Source organism: Lolium perenne, chromosome 1 (assembly GCF_019359855.2).
Source record: "Lolium perenne isolate Kyuss_39 chromosome 1, Kyuss_2.0, whole genome shotgun sequence".
Lineage (NCBI taxonomy): Eukaryota > Viridiplantae > Streptophyta > Magnoliopsida > Poales > Poaceae > Lolium > Lolium perenne.
In genome coordinates this window covers 271,679,708-271,693,262 of record NC_067244.2, presented here as the reverse complement: position 1 = coordinate 271,693,262, position 13,555 = coordinate 271,679,708, and the positions used below count along the sequence as shown (strand labels likewise).

The window sequence follows — 13,555 nt, the reverse complement described above, 5'->3', positions numbered from 1 at the left end:
TCCTCAAGGAAATCATTGTGAGATTCGGCTACCCCCACACCATCATCACCGACAACGGCACCAACTTCTCCCAAGGCATCTTCTCTCGCTATTGCGGGGAAATGGGGATCCGGATGGCCCTATCTTCTGTGGCACACCCAGAGTCCAACGGACAAGTGGAAAAGGCTAACGGCTTAGTACTAGCCGGCATTCGGCCCCGGCTGGTGGAGCCGCTCGAGCGAGCAGCCGGCTGCTGGATTGAAGAACTGCCCAATGTGCTGTGGAGCCTGCGCACAACGACAAACCGCTCGATCGGCTTCACACCTTTTTCCTCGTATACGGGGCCGAAGCCGTCTTGCCGGCTGATATCGAGCATGATGCGCCAAGGATCAAGCTCTACACGAAGCGAAGCCAAAGAAGCTCGCGAAGATGGAGTTGACCTGGTCGAAGAGGCCCGGCTGCTGGCTGAGTCTAGATCTACTATCTACCAGCAAAGCCTCCGACGCTATCACAGCCGGAAGGTCCAGCCCTTGGCATTCCGAGAAGGAGACCTAGTGCTCCGGCTGATCCAGCGGACAGCCGGACAAAGATAAACTGTCATCCCCATGGGAGGGTCCCTTCATCGTGAGCAAGGCAGTAGGCAATGATTCCTACTATCTCATAGATGCCCAAGAGGCTAAGAAAAACAAGCCGGACAAGGCTGACGAGGAGACTAAACGTCCCTGGAATGTCAGGTTACTCCGCCCATTTTACACATGAGAGCAGGAATGTATGTATCCCTTGTATCCCTTTTGTAAGTTATGAAAAAGCTTGCGCCGAGAGCGCCGTTTCCGACAAGTTTTTCGCATACTCTATTTCGTTTCGCCAATTGGCTTGAACCCTTTCACGTGGTTGGCTCAGTAACGTGATCCGGTTTCCGACAGCCGGCTTCCGATCCAGCTACAGACCGCAACCCGGCTGTCCGGCTGGCGGGAGTAAGGCCTAGGGAGCCGGCACGCGAAAAACGACTAAGGGAAAGAGTAAAAGCGAGTTGACTTGCAACTTTTCATAAAAGTGCCGGATTGCCGAATTCAGCTCGGTGGACTGAAATACTGTCGGCCTCACCCAGCGGCCCGCTCTTGATCCGGCGACGGATCGCAAGTCGGACGTACGACCGGCAAGGGCACAGCCAAAGAGTGGGGCGGATGGGAAAAAGCGAACGAGTCGAAAGAAAGCAACTCGGCACGCAAAATGATTAACAAACACATTAAAGTGTGACTTAATTAAAGGGCGATAATACTGTCTTACATATGCACCCAGCATCCCGGGGATTTAACGAATTGTCTTGGCAAAAGCAACAATTGAAAGACAGGTAGAAGCTAAGCACCGGCTGAATCAGGACCAGCCGGAGGAGCATCAGCAGGGCCGGCTGCCGGGTCATCCTCGGGCACGTCGTCCGCCTCTTCGTCCTCAGCCTCCTCCTCCTCGTCGTCAGACGGCGGATTCGGGTCCGCGATAAAGATGGACTTGTCGACGAAGTCGGCAATGGCGCAGGCGCGGGCAAGCCGAGCAGTCTTGTTCTCCGCCGGGAGCTTGTCCTCCACGTCGGCGCGCCGGAACTCCAACTGGTCGAGGCTAACCTCGTTATACCAGGAAAGCACAAAAGATAGCGCCATATCGGCTCCGGCGCGCGTGGCCAACTCCTTCCAGTCCAAGAAGCGGTCGGGAGCCCTGTCCAGCCAAGCGATGAGATTGGAAAGATCTTCCGGCAGCGTCTCCATCGGCCACAGCAGTCGGATCAGCTCCTCCGCCGCCTTCCGCAGCTCCCAGCCAAGCTTGGTGACTGGCTCCACGCGGGCGGCGATGGACGCCAGATAGTCGTCCATGGTGAAGCAGTCGGAGCTCTGCTCCCCAGTGGCCTGCCGGCGATCCTCCCGCGCCCTGCCAACAGCCGCTAACGCCTCCTCCTGCGCCTCAGGGAAGGCCGCTGCAAAGAAGAAAAGCATGTCAGAAGCCATCAAAGCCGAAATAAGCTGAAAAATGCAAATTTTCGAAGTCCTAAAGTAAGCCTAGCGGCAGCCGGCAAGATCCGACTGCCCCCAGCCTGAAGATGGAGATTCTGAAGCTCTAAAGTAAGCCTGGCGGCAGCCGGCAAGAACCGACTGCCCCCAGCCCAAAGATGGAGATTTCAAAAAAAAAAAAAAAAAAAAAAAGCCTGGCGACAGCCGGCAAGAACCGACTGCCCCCAGCCCGAAGATGGAGATATCGAAAAAATCAAGTTTCTGCCGCCGGCTGCCAACCTAAGCCGGCAGCCGACGGCCGAAAGCCGGCAAAAGGGAAGGCATAAGACAAAAGACTCACCCGCCAAGCCGCGGTCGAGCGCGCTAAGTTCCCCCAACCACCGCTTGGTGGTGGCCGACAGCTCGTTGGACTTGGTGGTCACCTCTTGCTGGAGCGAAAGCCGTTGCCGCTCCACCTCCTCCAACCGCTTGCTCAGACCCTCCAGCTTTTCCTCCTGTTCCTTCTTGAGGGCGGCAAGTTCCTTGAGATGGTTAGCCTCAAGAAGGCGCAGCCGTTTCAGCTCCCCGTCAGCCACCTTCAGCTTGGCGGCAGCGGCCCGGTTCGCTTCCTCGCTCGTGGCGCATTGAGCGCGGGCAACTCGGAGGTCCGACTCAAGCTGCGGGACCCGGGCGGCCTCAGCTGCAAGCCGGCAAAAATGGGCCGTCAGTAAAAAAGAAACTCACAGGAAAAGCAAGTCAAAAGAGAGAAGGCCTCACCCTTGACAGCCTCCAGCTCGCGAGCCAAGCCGGCTCGCTCGATCTTGGCCTTGTGGTAGCTAGTCACCACCTTGTTGTACAAGACGGTGCGTCGCTCCGTAACCGCCTGAAAGGAAACAATCAGATATCCAGACGAAACCCGGACCGGCTCCAAGCAGCCGGACCATGCCTCGGAGGGCTACCAGGATAATAACAAAATTGCAAAAACAAGAAGACACCTACCTTGTCAGCATCCTCCAGCGTTGCTAGCTGGGCAAGGGCCTCGGCGGCCTTGTTCTTAAGGCTGGCCCGGTAGCCGGAGAAGACCATCTTCATGGGCGCCGCACCAGGCTGTCCCTCCCGGTTGAACACCTCGCAAGAATCCGCCTTGTGCCACGCAGCCTCCATGGTGCCAGCCGAGCCAAGGCTGGAGTCAGAGGCAGACGGCACATGCAGCAGCCGGGCCCCCTTGGCCAAATGAAGGCCCTCAGTTGGGCCCGGCGGGCCCCTCGTCCTCACCAGCGCCCGGGAGTCGGCGTCCTTCGAGCGCGCTGGCTCCTCCCTCGCTGACTCCTTCCCGGTCGGCTCCCTCCTCGTCGGCTCCGAAGCTGGAGGCGGCGCGGTCGAAGCAGTCGGCCCGGTGGGAGCCGTCGCATCCGGCGCTTGAGGCGCTCCTTCCGGAGAGCTCTCCAGCACCACGATGTTGGGCGCGGGCCCGCCGACTCCGGTCGAAGGCGGCGCAGCCCCACCAGCTCCAGCTCCAGCCGCAGATGGCATGCCCCTGCCAGCTCCGGCTGCCTGCTCCACAAACGGGGCGCGGCGCGGCGCGGGAACATGTCGTCTAGGGTCGGCCGGCGCGCCGACTGACCCTGGTCTCCGCCGCCAGGCGCCGCAGAAGGCGCCGCAGAAGAAGACGCCCCCGCAGAAGGTGGTGTGGCCGCAGGTGGCACGTTAGCAGCCGGCGGCGTGCGCGCGCGTGCTGAAGGTTGCGGGGTTGGCTCCCTCCTTTGCCGCTGAAGCAGCGACATGACGGGAGGAGCCTGCCGAGAGCCGCCTCCCTGGGTAAACTTAATCGCGGCCCTAGTTGAACAAGCAAGAAAAGATAAGTACAGAGAGGAAGGAAAGAAAAGGAATCAAACAACAAAGGAAAAAGAACTCACCCGGCTTTCTCCGGGACCTTCTTGGGCGCCAGCCGGCGCTGTTTCTTGGCCCTCGCCTCCGAAGCGACCGTAGACCCGACGCCGGCCCGCTTCCTCCCCTTCGGCGCAGAAGTCGCCGTGCTCGTAGGCGGCACCGCGCGCAGAGGCACCACCGGGATGGGCCCCGTGCCGGATTGGGCCGGCTCCGCCTGCTCCTGCTCCTGCTCCTGCTCCTGCTCATGCTCAGGCGAGGGCGGCGGGTTATGCTCCCCACAGCCGCCACGATCCTGCACCACCGGCAGATCGTCGTCGCCGGCTTGGTCGCCGGCTAGGTCAGCCGGGTCGATGTGATCCGGCGTCCAGACCTTCGTCGCCAAGTCGCCATCCTCGATGCCTTGGCGGGTGAAAAGCTGAAAACAACAAGATAAATATCAAGTCGGCCACGCAGCCGCAAGCCGGAAGACGGCAAAAACGTTAAACTTACCAGTTCAGGCGGCTGCTCCCGGTTGTAAGGTGGCAGCCCCCAATTCCAGTTGTCCGGCATGTTGGCCTTGGTGATGTTGTTCACCCGGTGAGCCACCTGGGACTTGGAGAGCTCCACCTTCGACGTCCGTGTCGGGTCGAGCCGGCCGGACATATGGCCGATCTTGTGGACGCGCCACTGGAGCGGTATGACCCGGCGCGAGATGTAGGTGCAGAGGAGGTCCTCGGCACTCAGCCGGCCCTCCGCGACGCACTCGCCCAGGAAGTCCCACAGGAGGTTCACCTCCGCGTTCGGGTCCGAGGACTTGGCGTTGTAGCCCCAGTTGATCCGGCCGACTGGCGGAGCCGGGTTGTATTCCGGCAGGTTGAGCCGGTCGAAGGCCGGGCTCTCATTCCGCACATAAAAGAAAGACATCTGCCAATTCTTTACAGAATCGACAGTCGGAATCCGCGGGAAGGACGTACCCGTGCGAGGATAGATGGAGGCGGCGCCGCAGGTCCTCAGGTGGCCTTCGGTCGTCTGCGCCTTGATGTAGAAGAGCCGGCTCCAAAACTCCACGTCCGGCCACAAGCCGGCGTAGCCTTCCATGAAGGCCACATAGCAGCTGAGGAGGATCATGGCGTTGGCCGGCAGGTGGTGCGGCTGCAGGCCGAAGTGGTCGAGGAACCGGCGGAAGAAGTTGGAAGCCGGCAGACCCAATCCGCGGTCAAGATGCGCGCCGAAGACCACGCGTTCGCCGGGCTCCGGCCGAGGCTCCTTCTCCGCACCCGGCGCCCTGGTAATCACCCCTGCCGGGATGCGGCGGAGGCGCACGAGCCGGGCAATGTTGTCCTCCTGCATATAGGAACCCTTCCAGGAGCCGCTCGGCTGGGCCATCGAGGACGAAGAAGAAGAGGAGGTCCAGGAGAGGCGGAAGGGCGAAGAAGAGCCGCTCCTCGCTGGAGGAGATCGCGGTGGAGAAGGGCGCGCCGTCGATGCGCGTGGCCCCGTGGCGCCGGATTGGCGGGTTTGCGGCGGCAGCTCGGCGGAGGATCGTCGGGGCAACCGCTCGCTGAGGTTCGCCCGAAGAACGGAAGAGGAACGGCGTCGGAGCAGCGAAGAGCCCGAGTGAAGAGAAGGAGCGAGGCAGGAGCGCGAGGAGGAAGAAAGGGGCAAGTGCCGCCTCGATACCGCCCCCGCGGCATTTATAGCCGACCGCGGCGGGCGGTTGGCCTCCAAGTGGCCGACGTGGGCCACGTCTCCGGATTTACTGCGCCGTAACTCCTCCCACGACCGCTACCGTTACCAGAAACGGCCACACCACGTCGCCCACTACCGCACCAGATCCGGAGGGACATTGATGTGACCAGACGAACCGACCGCCAGGCCAGGCGTCAGATCAGTCAAGTCGGGCGCAGGGCCCGAGGCGGCGGAGACTTCGGCGCGCCGCAAGCCGGAGCCGGACGATAAATTCCATTCGAACCAAAATTCATCAGCAAGGCGGAGACGCCATCAGATCTTGCGAGAAAGCGAAAATTGTACAAGTGTAAAAAGCAGCCGGCGGGAACGAGCCGGATGAGGGCGCAGCCGGCTGAATGGAAATTCTCAGTCGGCCCCTCCTAGTGCCGTCAAATATATTCGAGAAGCCAGGAAAACCTGCCTAGGTCCTTCTAAACGCAGGACCTTGCCAGCTTCGGGGGCTAATGTCGGGGGGAAGACCCCGGATAGGGCAATGGACGCGGAGCAGCCGGCTGGCCACTGGCCGGCTCGCGGCAAAGGCCGGCTGAGGAGCAGCCGGCTGGCGCCGTGGCCGGCTGGTCCGGAAGCCGGCTGGCTCTAGGTCCTAGTCGGCCTGGCTACGGCCACCAATGTCTGTAGGCCGGGCCGGCTTCTACAAGCCATATCCGACTGGGGTTTGTACCTCAGACCGACTCGAGGCTGGCGAGTCTTGCACTGGAAGGAACCGGGTTGGTGGTCCGGGTTCCTAAAGTCCACGCTGACTCCATCTTCCGTAAAGCGCGGGGCACTGTGGAGTAATAGTGCCACGCGCCGGACAGGCCGTCAGGGCTTACGACGATCCGTACTAGCTACAGTGGCTGACGGAGACAGGGACACCTCCTCTCCATACCGCTGACCGTGGCAGCCGGATGGGACAGGCCACGATGCCTCAACCACTCCTGACGTCACCGCCTCGGGAAGGAGCGGAAGCCGGAGCCGGCCAAGCCGGCCAGTAAACTATAGGGTCTTATATGTAAAGTGCCGGTGCCTATATAAGCCGCACTACCCCCTCTCGTGCAGGGGATCGATCATTTTACTACTTTCACCCACCTACAGAGCTGCCCTGTGAGAGAGACCATCGTCTCCCTTAGCCTCTCAGGAGCAGCCGGACACAGCTCTAGGAGCACCATTGTATTGTGTGATCATCATATACACTCATAGCAGGAGTAGAGGTTTTACCTCCATTGGAGGGCCTCGAACCTGGGTACGTCGCCGTGTCGCTCGTGCCCATACCCGCATCCGGATACCGCCGTGAGATCCCTCAGGAACCACTTCGATTAGCCACCCTATGGCATATGCCGTGACGATACCACGACATCTGTCCAGATCTTGATCTGTGAACCATTTCAGTTTCACGAGGTCAATCGAAGTGAAACCACCGCCAAAATGAAGGTATTGAAGTGGGCTTTCGCCCGCAGTTGAGTTTGCTCAAAAAGGTTTTGTAAAATGGAACAAATCTAACAAACAGTGAATCTGCATGTTTCCAGAACTTTATTTACCAGGGAGAATCTGTAGCGAATTTGAGGATGAGACCAACGCCAAGTTGTAGATCTTTTGAATACCTATCCGCGGAACTTTGAATCACTCGATTTGGATCTGCACACGAGATTTGGTGGATTTTACAAGTTAGTACCAGAATCTGAAACAGCAAGATAGCAGAAATTACTGCAGGGATTTGGACGAACTTTGCTCAAGAACTTCAGATCTGAGGATTGCTCAAGCTTCTCCATGCTTGGACCAACATGCACCTGCATCAAGATCCAATCTTAGCAATGGAGGAAGAGGAAGAGGAGAGAAAACCATCTAGGGTTGGGGAGAAGAAGGAGAGGGAGGCTCTCATGGTGAGGAGGAGCTTGAGGGAGGAGGGAGCTTCATCTTGGAGTTCTTTCCATGGCCATGGCCGGCCATGGGAGCTAGGTGGAGCTGCATTTTCGTGGGGGAGAGTAGGAGAAGAGTGTGAGGGAGTAGATAACACTAGTAGAAAAAGGGGCAATAGGCCCGGTCCATTTGGGCCTTCAGACCCGGTTCCCGAACCGGGACCAATTAGGCGGGACTAAAGGGGGTACCCTTTAGTCCCGGTTCAAAGATTAACCGGGCCTAAAGGCCTCGACACGTGGTGCGGCCAGGGAGCTCGCGGTGGAAGGCCTTTGGTCCCGGTTCGTGGTACGAACCGGGCCTAGGTTTCTCTGCCGCGGCAGAGAATTGCTATTTCTCTGCCCGCGCACGTATTTAGGCTGTACCAGCGTTTCTCTGCCGCGGCAGAGAAACAGGGCGTTTCTCTGCCGCGGCAGAGTTTCAGCAATGCATATATATCATTCAAGAAACCACAAAAAATCGTCATGAATATATATAGACATCGTCAACAGTACACGACATAGTCAACACAGTACACGTAATGCATGCATATTTACAATACAACATCTCCTCGACGAATATCCTCCGCCGTCACGATCTTCCGATAGTGCTCTCCACCTGGGGTAAGGACCTCGGTAATAAAGAATCCCGCGATTTCCTCTTGAATTGCTTTTATTTGATCCGCTGTTATGAGAGTGTCCCGCAGGCGTGTCATCTATATTTAAAAAAGGAGATCAATATATGAATGGAACTCAATACAATAGATGGTACTAATTAAGATTAATTGTGAAAAAAATTTATCGTACACGAGTGTGGTGTATTTGGGCATCCCCACCCTTGGGACAGGACATGTCACGCATGAAGGTGCAGACGTAGTATCCACATAAGTTATTCCCTTGTTCCTGCCTCATACACTTTACGAAAAAATAGTTCGATCAAACTAATAATCAAGCATCGTATTGAAAGTAAATATCATATATAAAGTTTCACGGACATAGCTATATATATAGTACTACTTACAGGGTAATCTTCAAATGTAAGCTCCGGTTTCCATTTACCCGGAACAGTATTGATGAACCGTTTCCAAGCCCTGCCCGGCAAAAAATAATGAGTAAATGAGTAATTGATTAGTTGATGATATCTTCGAATTAGAGCAGATGAAGATGCCAATACGAAATTGATTGAAACTACCTCTGGAGGATGGCAGCCATGTCCGCCCATTCCGCATATTCTTTATGTTTCGAGTCCATGACTTTTACGACTCCAAGGTGAAGATCAATGATTAGGAGAATAAAGTGGAAACTGCACAAGCATAGCTCAATGATTACGAGAATAAAGTGGAAGGTGCACAAGCATAATGTATGTTATATATAACACTCACTTGAAGTTGTAGGGAAAGAATATATTCTCTTTGTCTGCTTGCTTCTCTAAAAACATTACGATGTTGTCCTCTGTGTCCTTGGCGAAGTCTCGAACCGTAACTTCATGAACTGTGTTTGGGTCTATGAACCCCAGCGGTAGGAGCTTGCCTCTTTTGTATTCCAGCTTCTTCATTCTGCATAATTAAATGTATAGCGTACACAAAGAATATAATGAGGATAATTGTTAGTGCAAATGAATGAGCTACAAACTTAATTACACAAATAAATCACTTACGAGCGTGTAACTGATGACAGCTTTGTCGAGGGCGTCTTGATTGAATAACTGAAATAGTTCTTCTAACTCAAGGTTTATCTCGTCTTTCCCCCGGAAGTAATGCTCATCTCTAAGATACACGGTGAGGTAGGCATCACCTCTTCGACAGGCTTTCAGGTACCAGTCATGCAACCTTCGCATCTGAGTCCCTAGACGCGCGAGCTCGCCAGGTTTGACGAGATCAGATCCGTATCTATACTTGTTTACCACTTGAGCCGTTGGATAGTAATCTTCGTACTCAACTGATGCTCCCTGAGCTCTAGCCGCCCGTTCGATCATCGATGCCATCTCTGGATCATGATAGGGCTCCACGATGAAGTGGGGTACGGCCTGAATGTCCTGCTGTCCAAGCTGGGCGACTTTTTTTGCTTCTTTGCTCGCTCTAGAGGACTGTCCAAGAGAGCGGTCATAATCAGCTCTCAGCTCAGGTCTCTTCATTCTCGTCTCGGCAAAGTGCTTCACTGTCTGCAGTGGAATAAACATCTTCTTCGGCGCAAGAAACGCCTTTTGCTCTTCAGTCTGCTCATGTGGTAACAACTCTGGAGTCTGTGCCCTCATTGGAGTTGATGATCTCTTCGGAGCTGTAGGAGGTGCCGCGGACCGCTTCCTCTTTTGCTTAGGTGGAGGCGGCGGAGTCTCCTAACGAGGAGGAGGAGGCGGCGGAGTATTTTCATGCGGAGGAGACTGGTCATGGATAGGGGAATCATCATCGCGCAGAGGAGAATCATCACGCGGAGGGAGGCACACAGGTGGCGGAGGAGGCGGAGGTGGCCTGCTTGTTGGCTTCTCACCTGGAAACACAATGTTCTCCTTCCGCCATTGCACGGTGGTTCTACGGGCTTCTCCTAGTTCTTTGATTTCCCCATCTTCACCTGCAGGGTGCTCAAGCACCAACCCCTCATACTCTCTCAACACTTCATCCACCATCACAACAGCAAAGTCGTCTTGGACCGGACGGCAATGGTAAGACCTTGTAGGTAAGAGGATACCGACCGCCGCCTTGAAGGATAGGTTGAAAACTTTAACATGCAGCTCACAAGGACGGCTCTCAGTGAGATCATCCACGGGGGGGTAGCGAGGAGGCTCGACCACCTAGTCATCATCATCATCATTATCCACCTGCTGAGAGGAAGCCACGCTGCTTTTCCGGTGTGGTTGAGATTGCAGCGGGGCGAGGGCATTGAGCAATGCAGGATCTACAGCCTGCCCCTGAGCCATCTGAGATGTAAGTACTTGGCTTACCATGGTTAATTGGGCTTTCATGGTGCTCATACCCTCCTCTAAGTTAGCCAGGCGGTCTGTTTCCCTTGCCTTCCTCCTCTCATGGCTTTTATCAGGAAATCTCTTCCTTTCCGCAGGAAAGCCATACTTCCACGGAACGGAGCCTTCTGTGCCTCGTGTTCGTCCGGAGTGTTCTTTGTTCCCAAGGGCGCGTGTCAGCTCATCGTTCTCTCTTTCGGGCTGGAACAACCCCGCCTCCATGTCCCTATGTGCTTTTTCCAGGGCATCAATGGGAACCTTCAGATGAGCTTTCTTATAGATGCACTTCCCTGTTTCTGGATCCAACGTTCCCCCAATCCCGTAGAACCACTCCTTGCACCGTTCGATCCAACCGTGTGTCCCTAATCTGATCCCTTTACTAGTCAGTTCCGCCTCAGCTGCCTGCCACTTAGGATGGTTAGCCCTGTATCCACCTGGACCCAGAATTTGGTGATATAGCTTCAACGCAGCATTTGCCTTATTTATTTCCGACCTTCTCTTAAATTCTTCGACTCCGTGTCAGTACTTCACGAATTCGTCCCAGTGATTTTTTACCTTCTCACTGTCCGGAGTCTTCTTTAACTTGATAAGGCGGCGCAATCTTTTCTTGTGGCTCTTGAATAGTTCGGCCATCTTCTTCTTGCCAAACTCGCGGAGGGCCTGCTCCATCTTGGCCTTTTCAGCGTCACCCCCCTCTTCGGGTACTATGTTGAAATGTGACATGAGCTTGTTCATAATGCTGTTTTTGGCTACATCATCGATATAAAGACCTTGAGCTTCTTCCTCTGCAGACAGCACTAGTCCCTTCGGCTTGTGCCATTCTCGAACGGTGATCGGGACGTGGTCCCTAACAAGCACTCCGCATTGAGCTATAAATGCCTTTGCACCTTTCTCTGGAGCAATCGGTTTACCATCCTTTTCGATGTGGGTGATGTCGTGCCTAACACCGTCATCCAACTTTTTGGCCGGGCCTCGCTTCCTCGACTTTACAGAAGAAGTGCTCGATCCGGAGGGCTAAAAAAGAAATAGTTCATAGTCAGTACAATTTAATTAGTTAATGCATCTAGTCGATCAATAGCGGCTTAATTAATTTATATACCTCGGTGATAACTACAGTTCGGGAGCCATTATGATGATCTTGTTCCTCACCGGCGCCACTAGGATCTTCTTCCTCAATATTCTCCGCTCCCTCACCGGAGTCATTCAAATAAGTTGCGGTGACATCGTCACCGCCATCATCTGGAATAACGTCATCGTCGCGATCATCCAGAGTACCGTTTGCTATGAGTTCCTCCATGAAATTTTCTTGAATTTCATCTCTGTCCATGCTTTCTACAACGACCTGCAAGCTATACATAGGAACCATCATATGATCAAATTAAGGATAATGCAGAAAACTGAAAATGGAGTTACGTATGTAGTTCTTAACTAAGGATCGATAATATAGTGCTGAAAGCAGATACTGCAGTTACATGCATACATAGATCGGGTTCATGTTTATTTAACCCTAATACATATCAATCACTACTACAACCACTCAACCGCGCAGACCGGATCCTAGAGGGCGCCGACCGGGTCCTGAGCCACGCTGGGTGTACCCCCAAAGCCACGGAACAACAACGGGAGCATAGCTAACATGAGATCCCCGCATAACGCTCCATCCGGTCCTATACATGTTGTCTAACGCGTACATGTAACGGCGAACGTGCTGGTCCTCCGCTTCAATGCGCTGAGCTACCTCCTCCGGCGGGGCCGGCTCCCTCTGAAACGACCGTGGCCCATAAGACCTCCACCAAAGAATATCCGGGTCGACAACGGGACCCGGATTCCGCACCAAGGTGCGCGACCCGGAAGCTAAGACCTCCCAGTGCCACCCCGGCGGAGCCCAGTCCCGGACCTCCCCCATCTGCTCCATCTCCTCTAGAAGAGTCAGACCACGGCGCGGCGGCTGTCGCGGCATCGTAGCTACGAAAACAAATCATATATGTACTAATATAAATAAAAAACATGATATTGTGCTAAATAAAAAACTTCACTACTTTTGTACTAACGCCGCGTTCCACGACCCCGGATCGATCGATCCGGATCGGGGGTCGGGAACGACAGCGGGAGCGGTAGCGGGAATTGAATGACCCTGTTTTGGGGGCGTCGGCAGGGGCGCCGGCAGTACCGGCACCGCCACGGACTCGGCGCTCCTCCTCGCTCGCTCTTTCTCTATTTCGCGACCCTAAGTCTATGTTGCGGCGGCACCGCTACGGACTCGGCACCGCCACGGTCTAAGTCGTCGGGCGCGCGGGGGCGGCGCCGACATAAATGAATCTATTTTGTTAATTTTTTTGTAACTAATAACTACACTAATTTAAATCAAACTAACTATTTCTAACTAATTTACTAACTATTTTTGTAACTAAACTAATTCAAACTATGTACTAATTTAAATCAAACTAACTATTTCAATTCTAACTAATTTACTAACTATTTTTGTAACTAATTTACTAACTATTTTTGTAACTAATTTACTAACTATTTTTGTAACTAATTTAAATCAAATTATGTACTAATTTACAAATCATCTATTTTGTAACTAAACTAATTAATCTAACATATATAAAAACAAAAAAATTGAAACTATATGCATGGCCGTGGCGCCGCCGGTCGGCCGGCCGGAGGAGGGAGAGGAGGGAGAGGAGGGAGGCGCCATACCTGCGCGCGTGGTGGCGGCGGCGGCGGCGGAGGTCGACGGTGAGGAGGCGGAGGCGAGCGGTGGCGGCGGTCGGCGGTCGAGGAGGCGCCGCGGCGGGCCGGGCGCGCGCCAACGCGTGCGCGCGCGTGCGGGAGAGAGAGGAGGGCGGCGGGTGGCGGCGGCGGCGGCGGTGGCGATGGCGCGCGCGGGAGGGCGGCGGCGATAACGGCGGCGGCGGCGATTCGGCGACTGGCGGCACAACTGCTTCGTCTCCGCGGGATTGATCTCCGCGGAGACGAAGTGTTTTCTTTTATACTGCCCCCCCCCTTTGGTCCCGGTTCGTGTTACAAACCGGGACCAAAGGCCACTTTTTAAAAAAAGTCCACTTTAGTCCCGGTTTGTAATACAAATCGGGTCCAAAGGCCACTTTTTAAAAAAAGTTTCATTCCCGCCTTATTTAAAATGAAAA

At 54.8% G+C, this 13,555-nt stretch overlaps 1 long non-coding RNA gene across 1 annotated transcript in view; it reads right to left on the bottom strand.

The window, feature by feature from the left end:
* LOC127327950 (uncharacterized) overlaps window positions 1-7,560 on the bottom strand; it is a 30,337-nt gene extending 22,777 nt beyond the window's left edge. The window contains exons 1-2 of the long non-coding RNA XR_007868865.2: window positions 7,280-7,560; window positions 7,094-7,190 (exon numbers count right to left, since the gene is read on the bottom strand). This is a non-coding gene — a long non-coding RNA (uncharacterized lncRNA). The remainder of the gene's footprint in view (window positions 1-7,093; window positions 7,191-7,279) is intronic.
* Window positions 7,561-13,555: the final 5,995 nt, after the last annotated feature.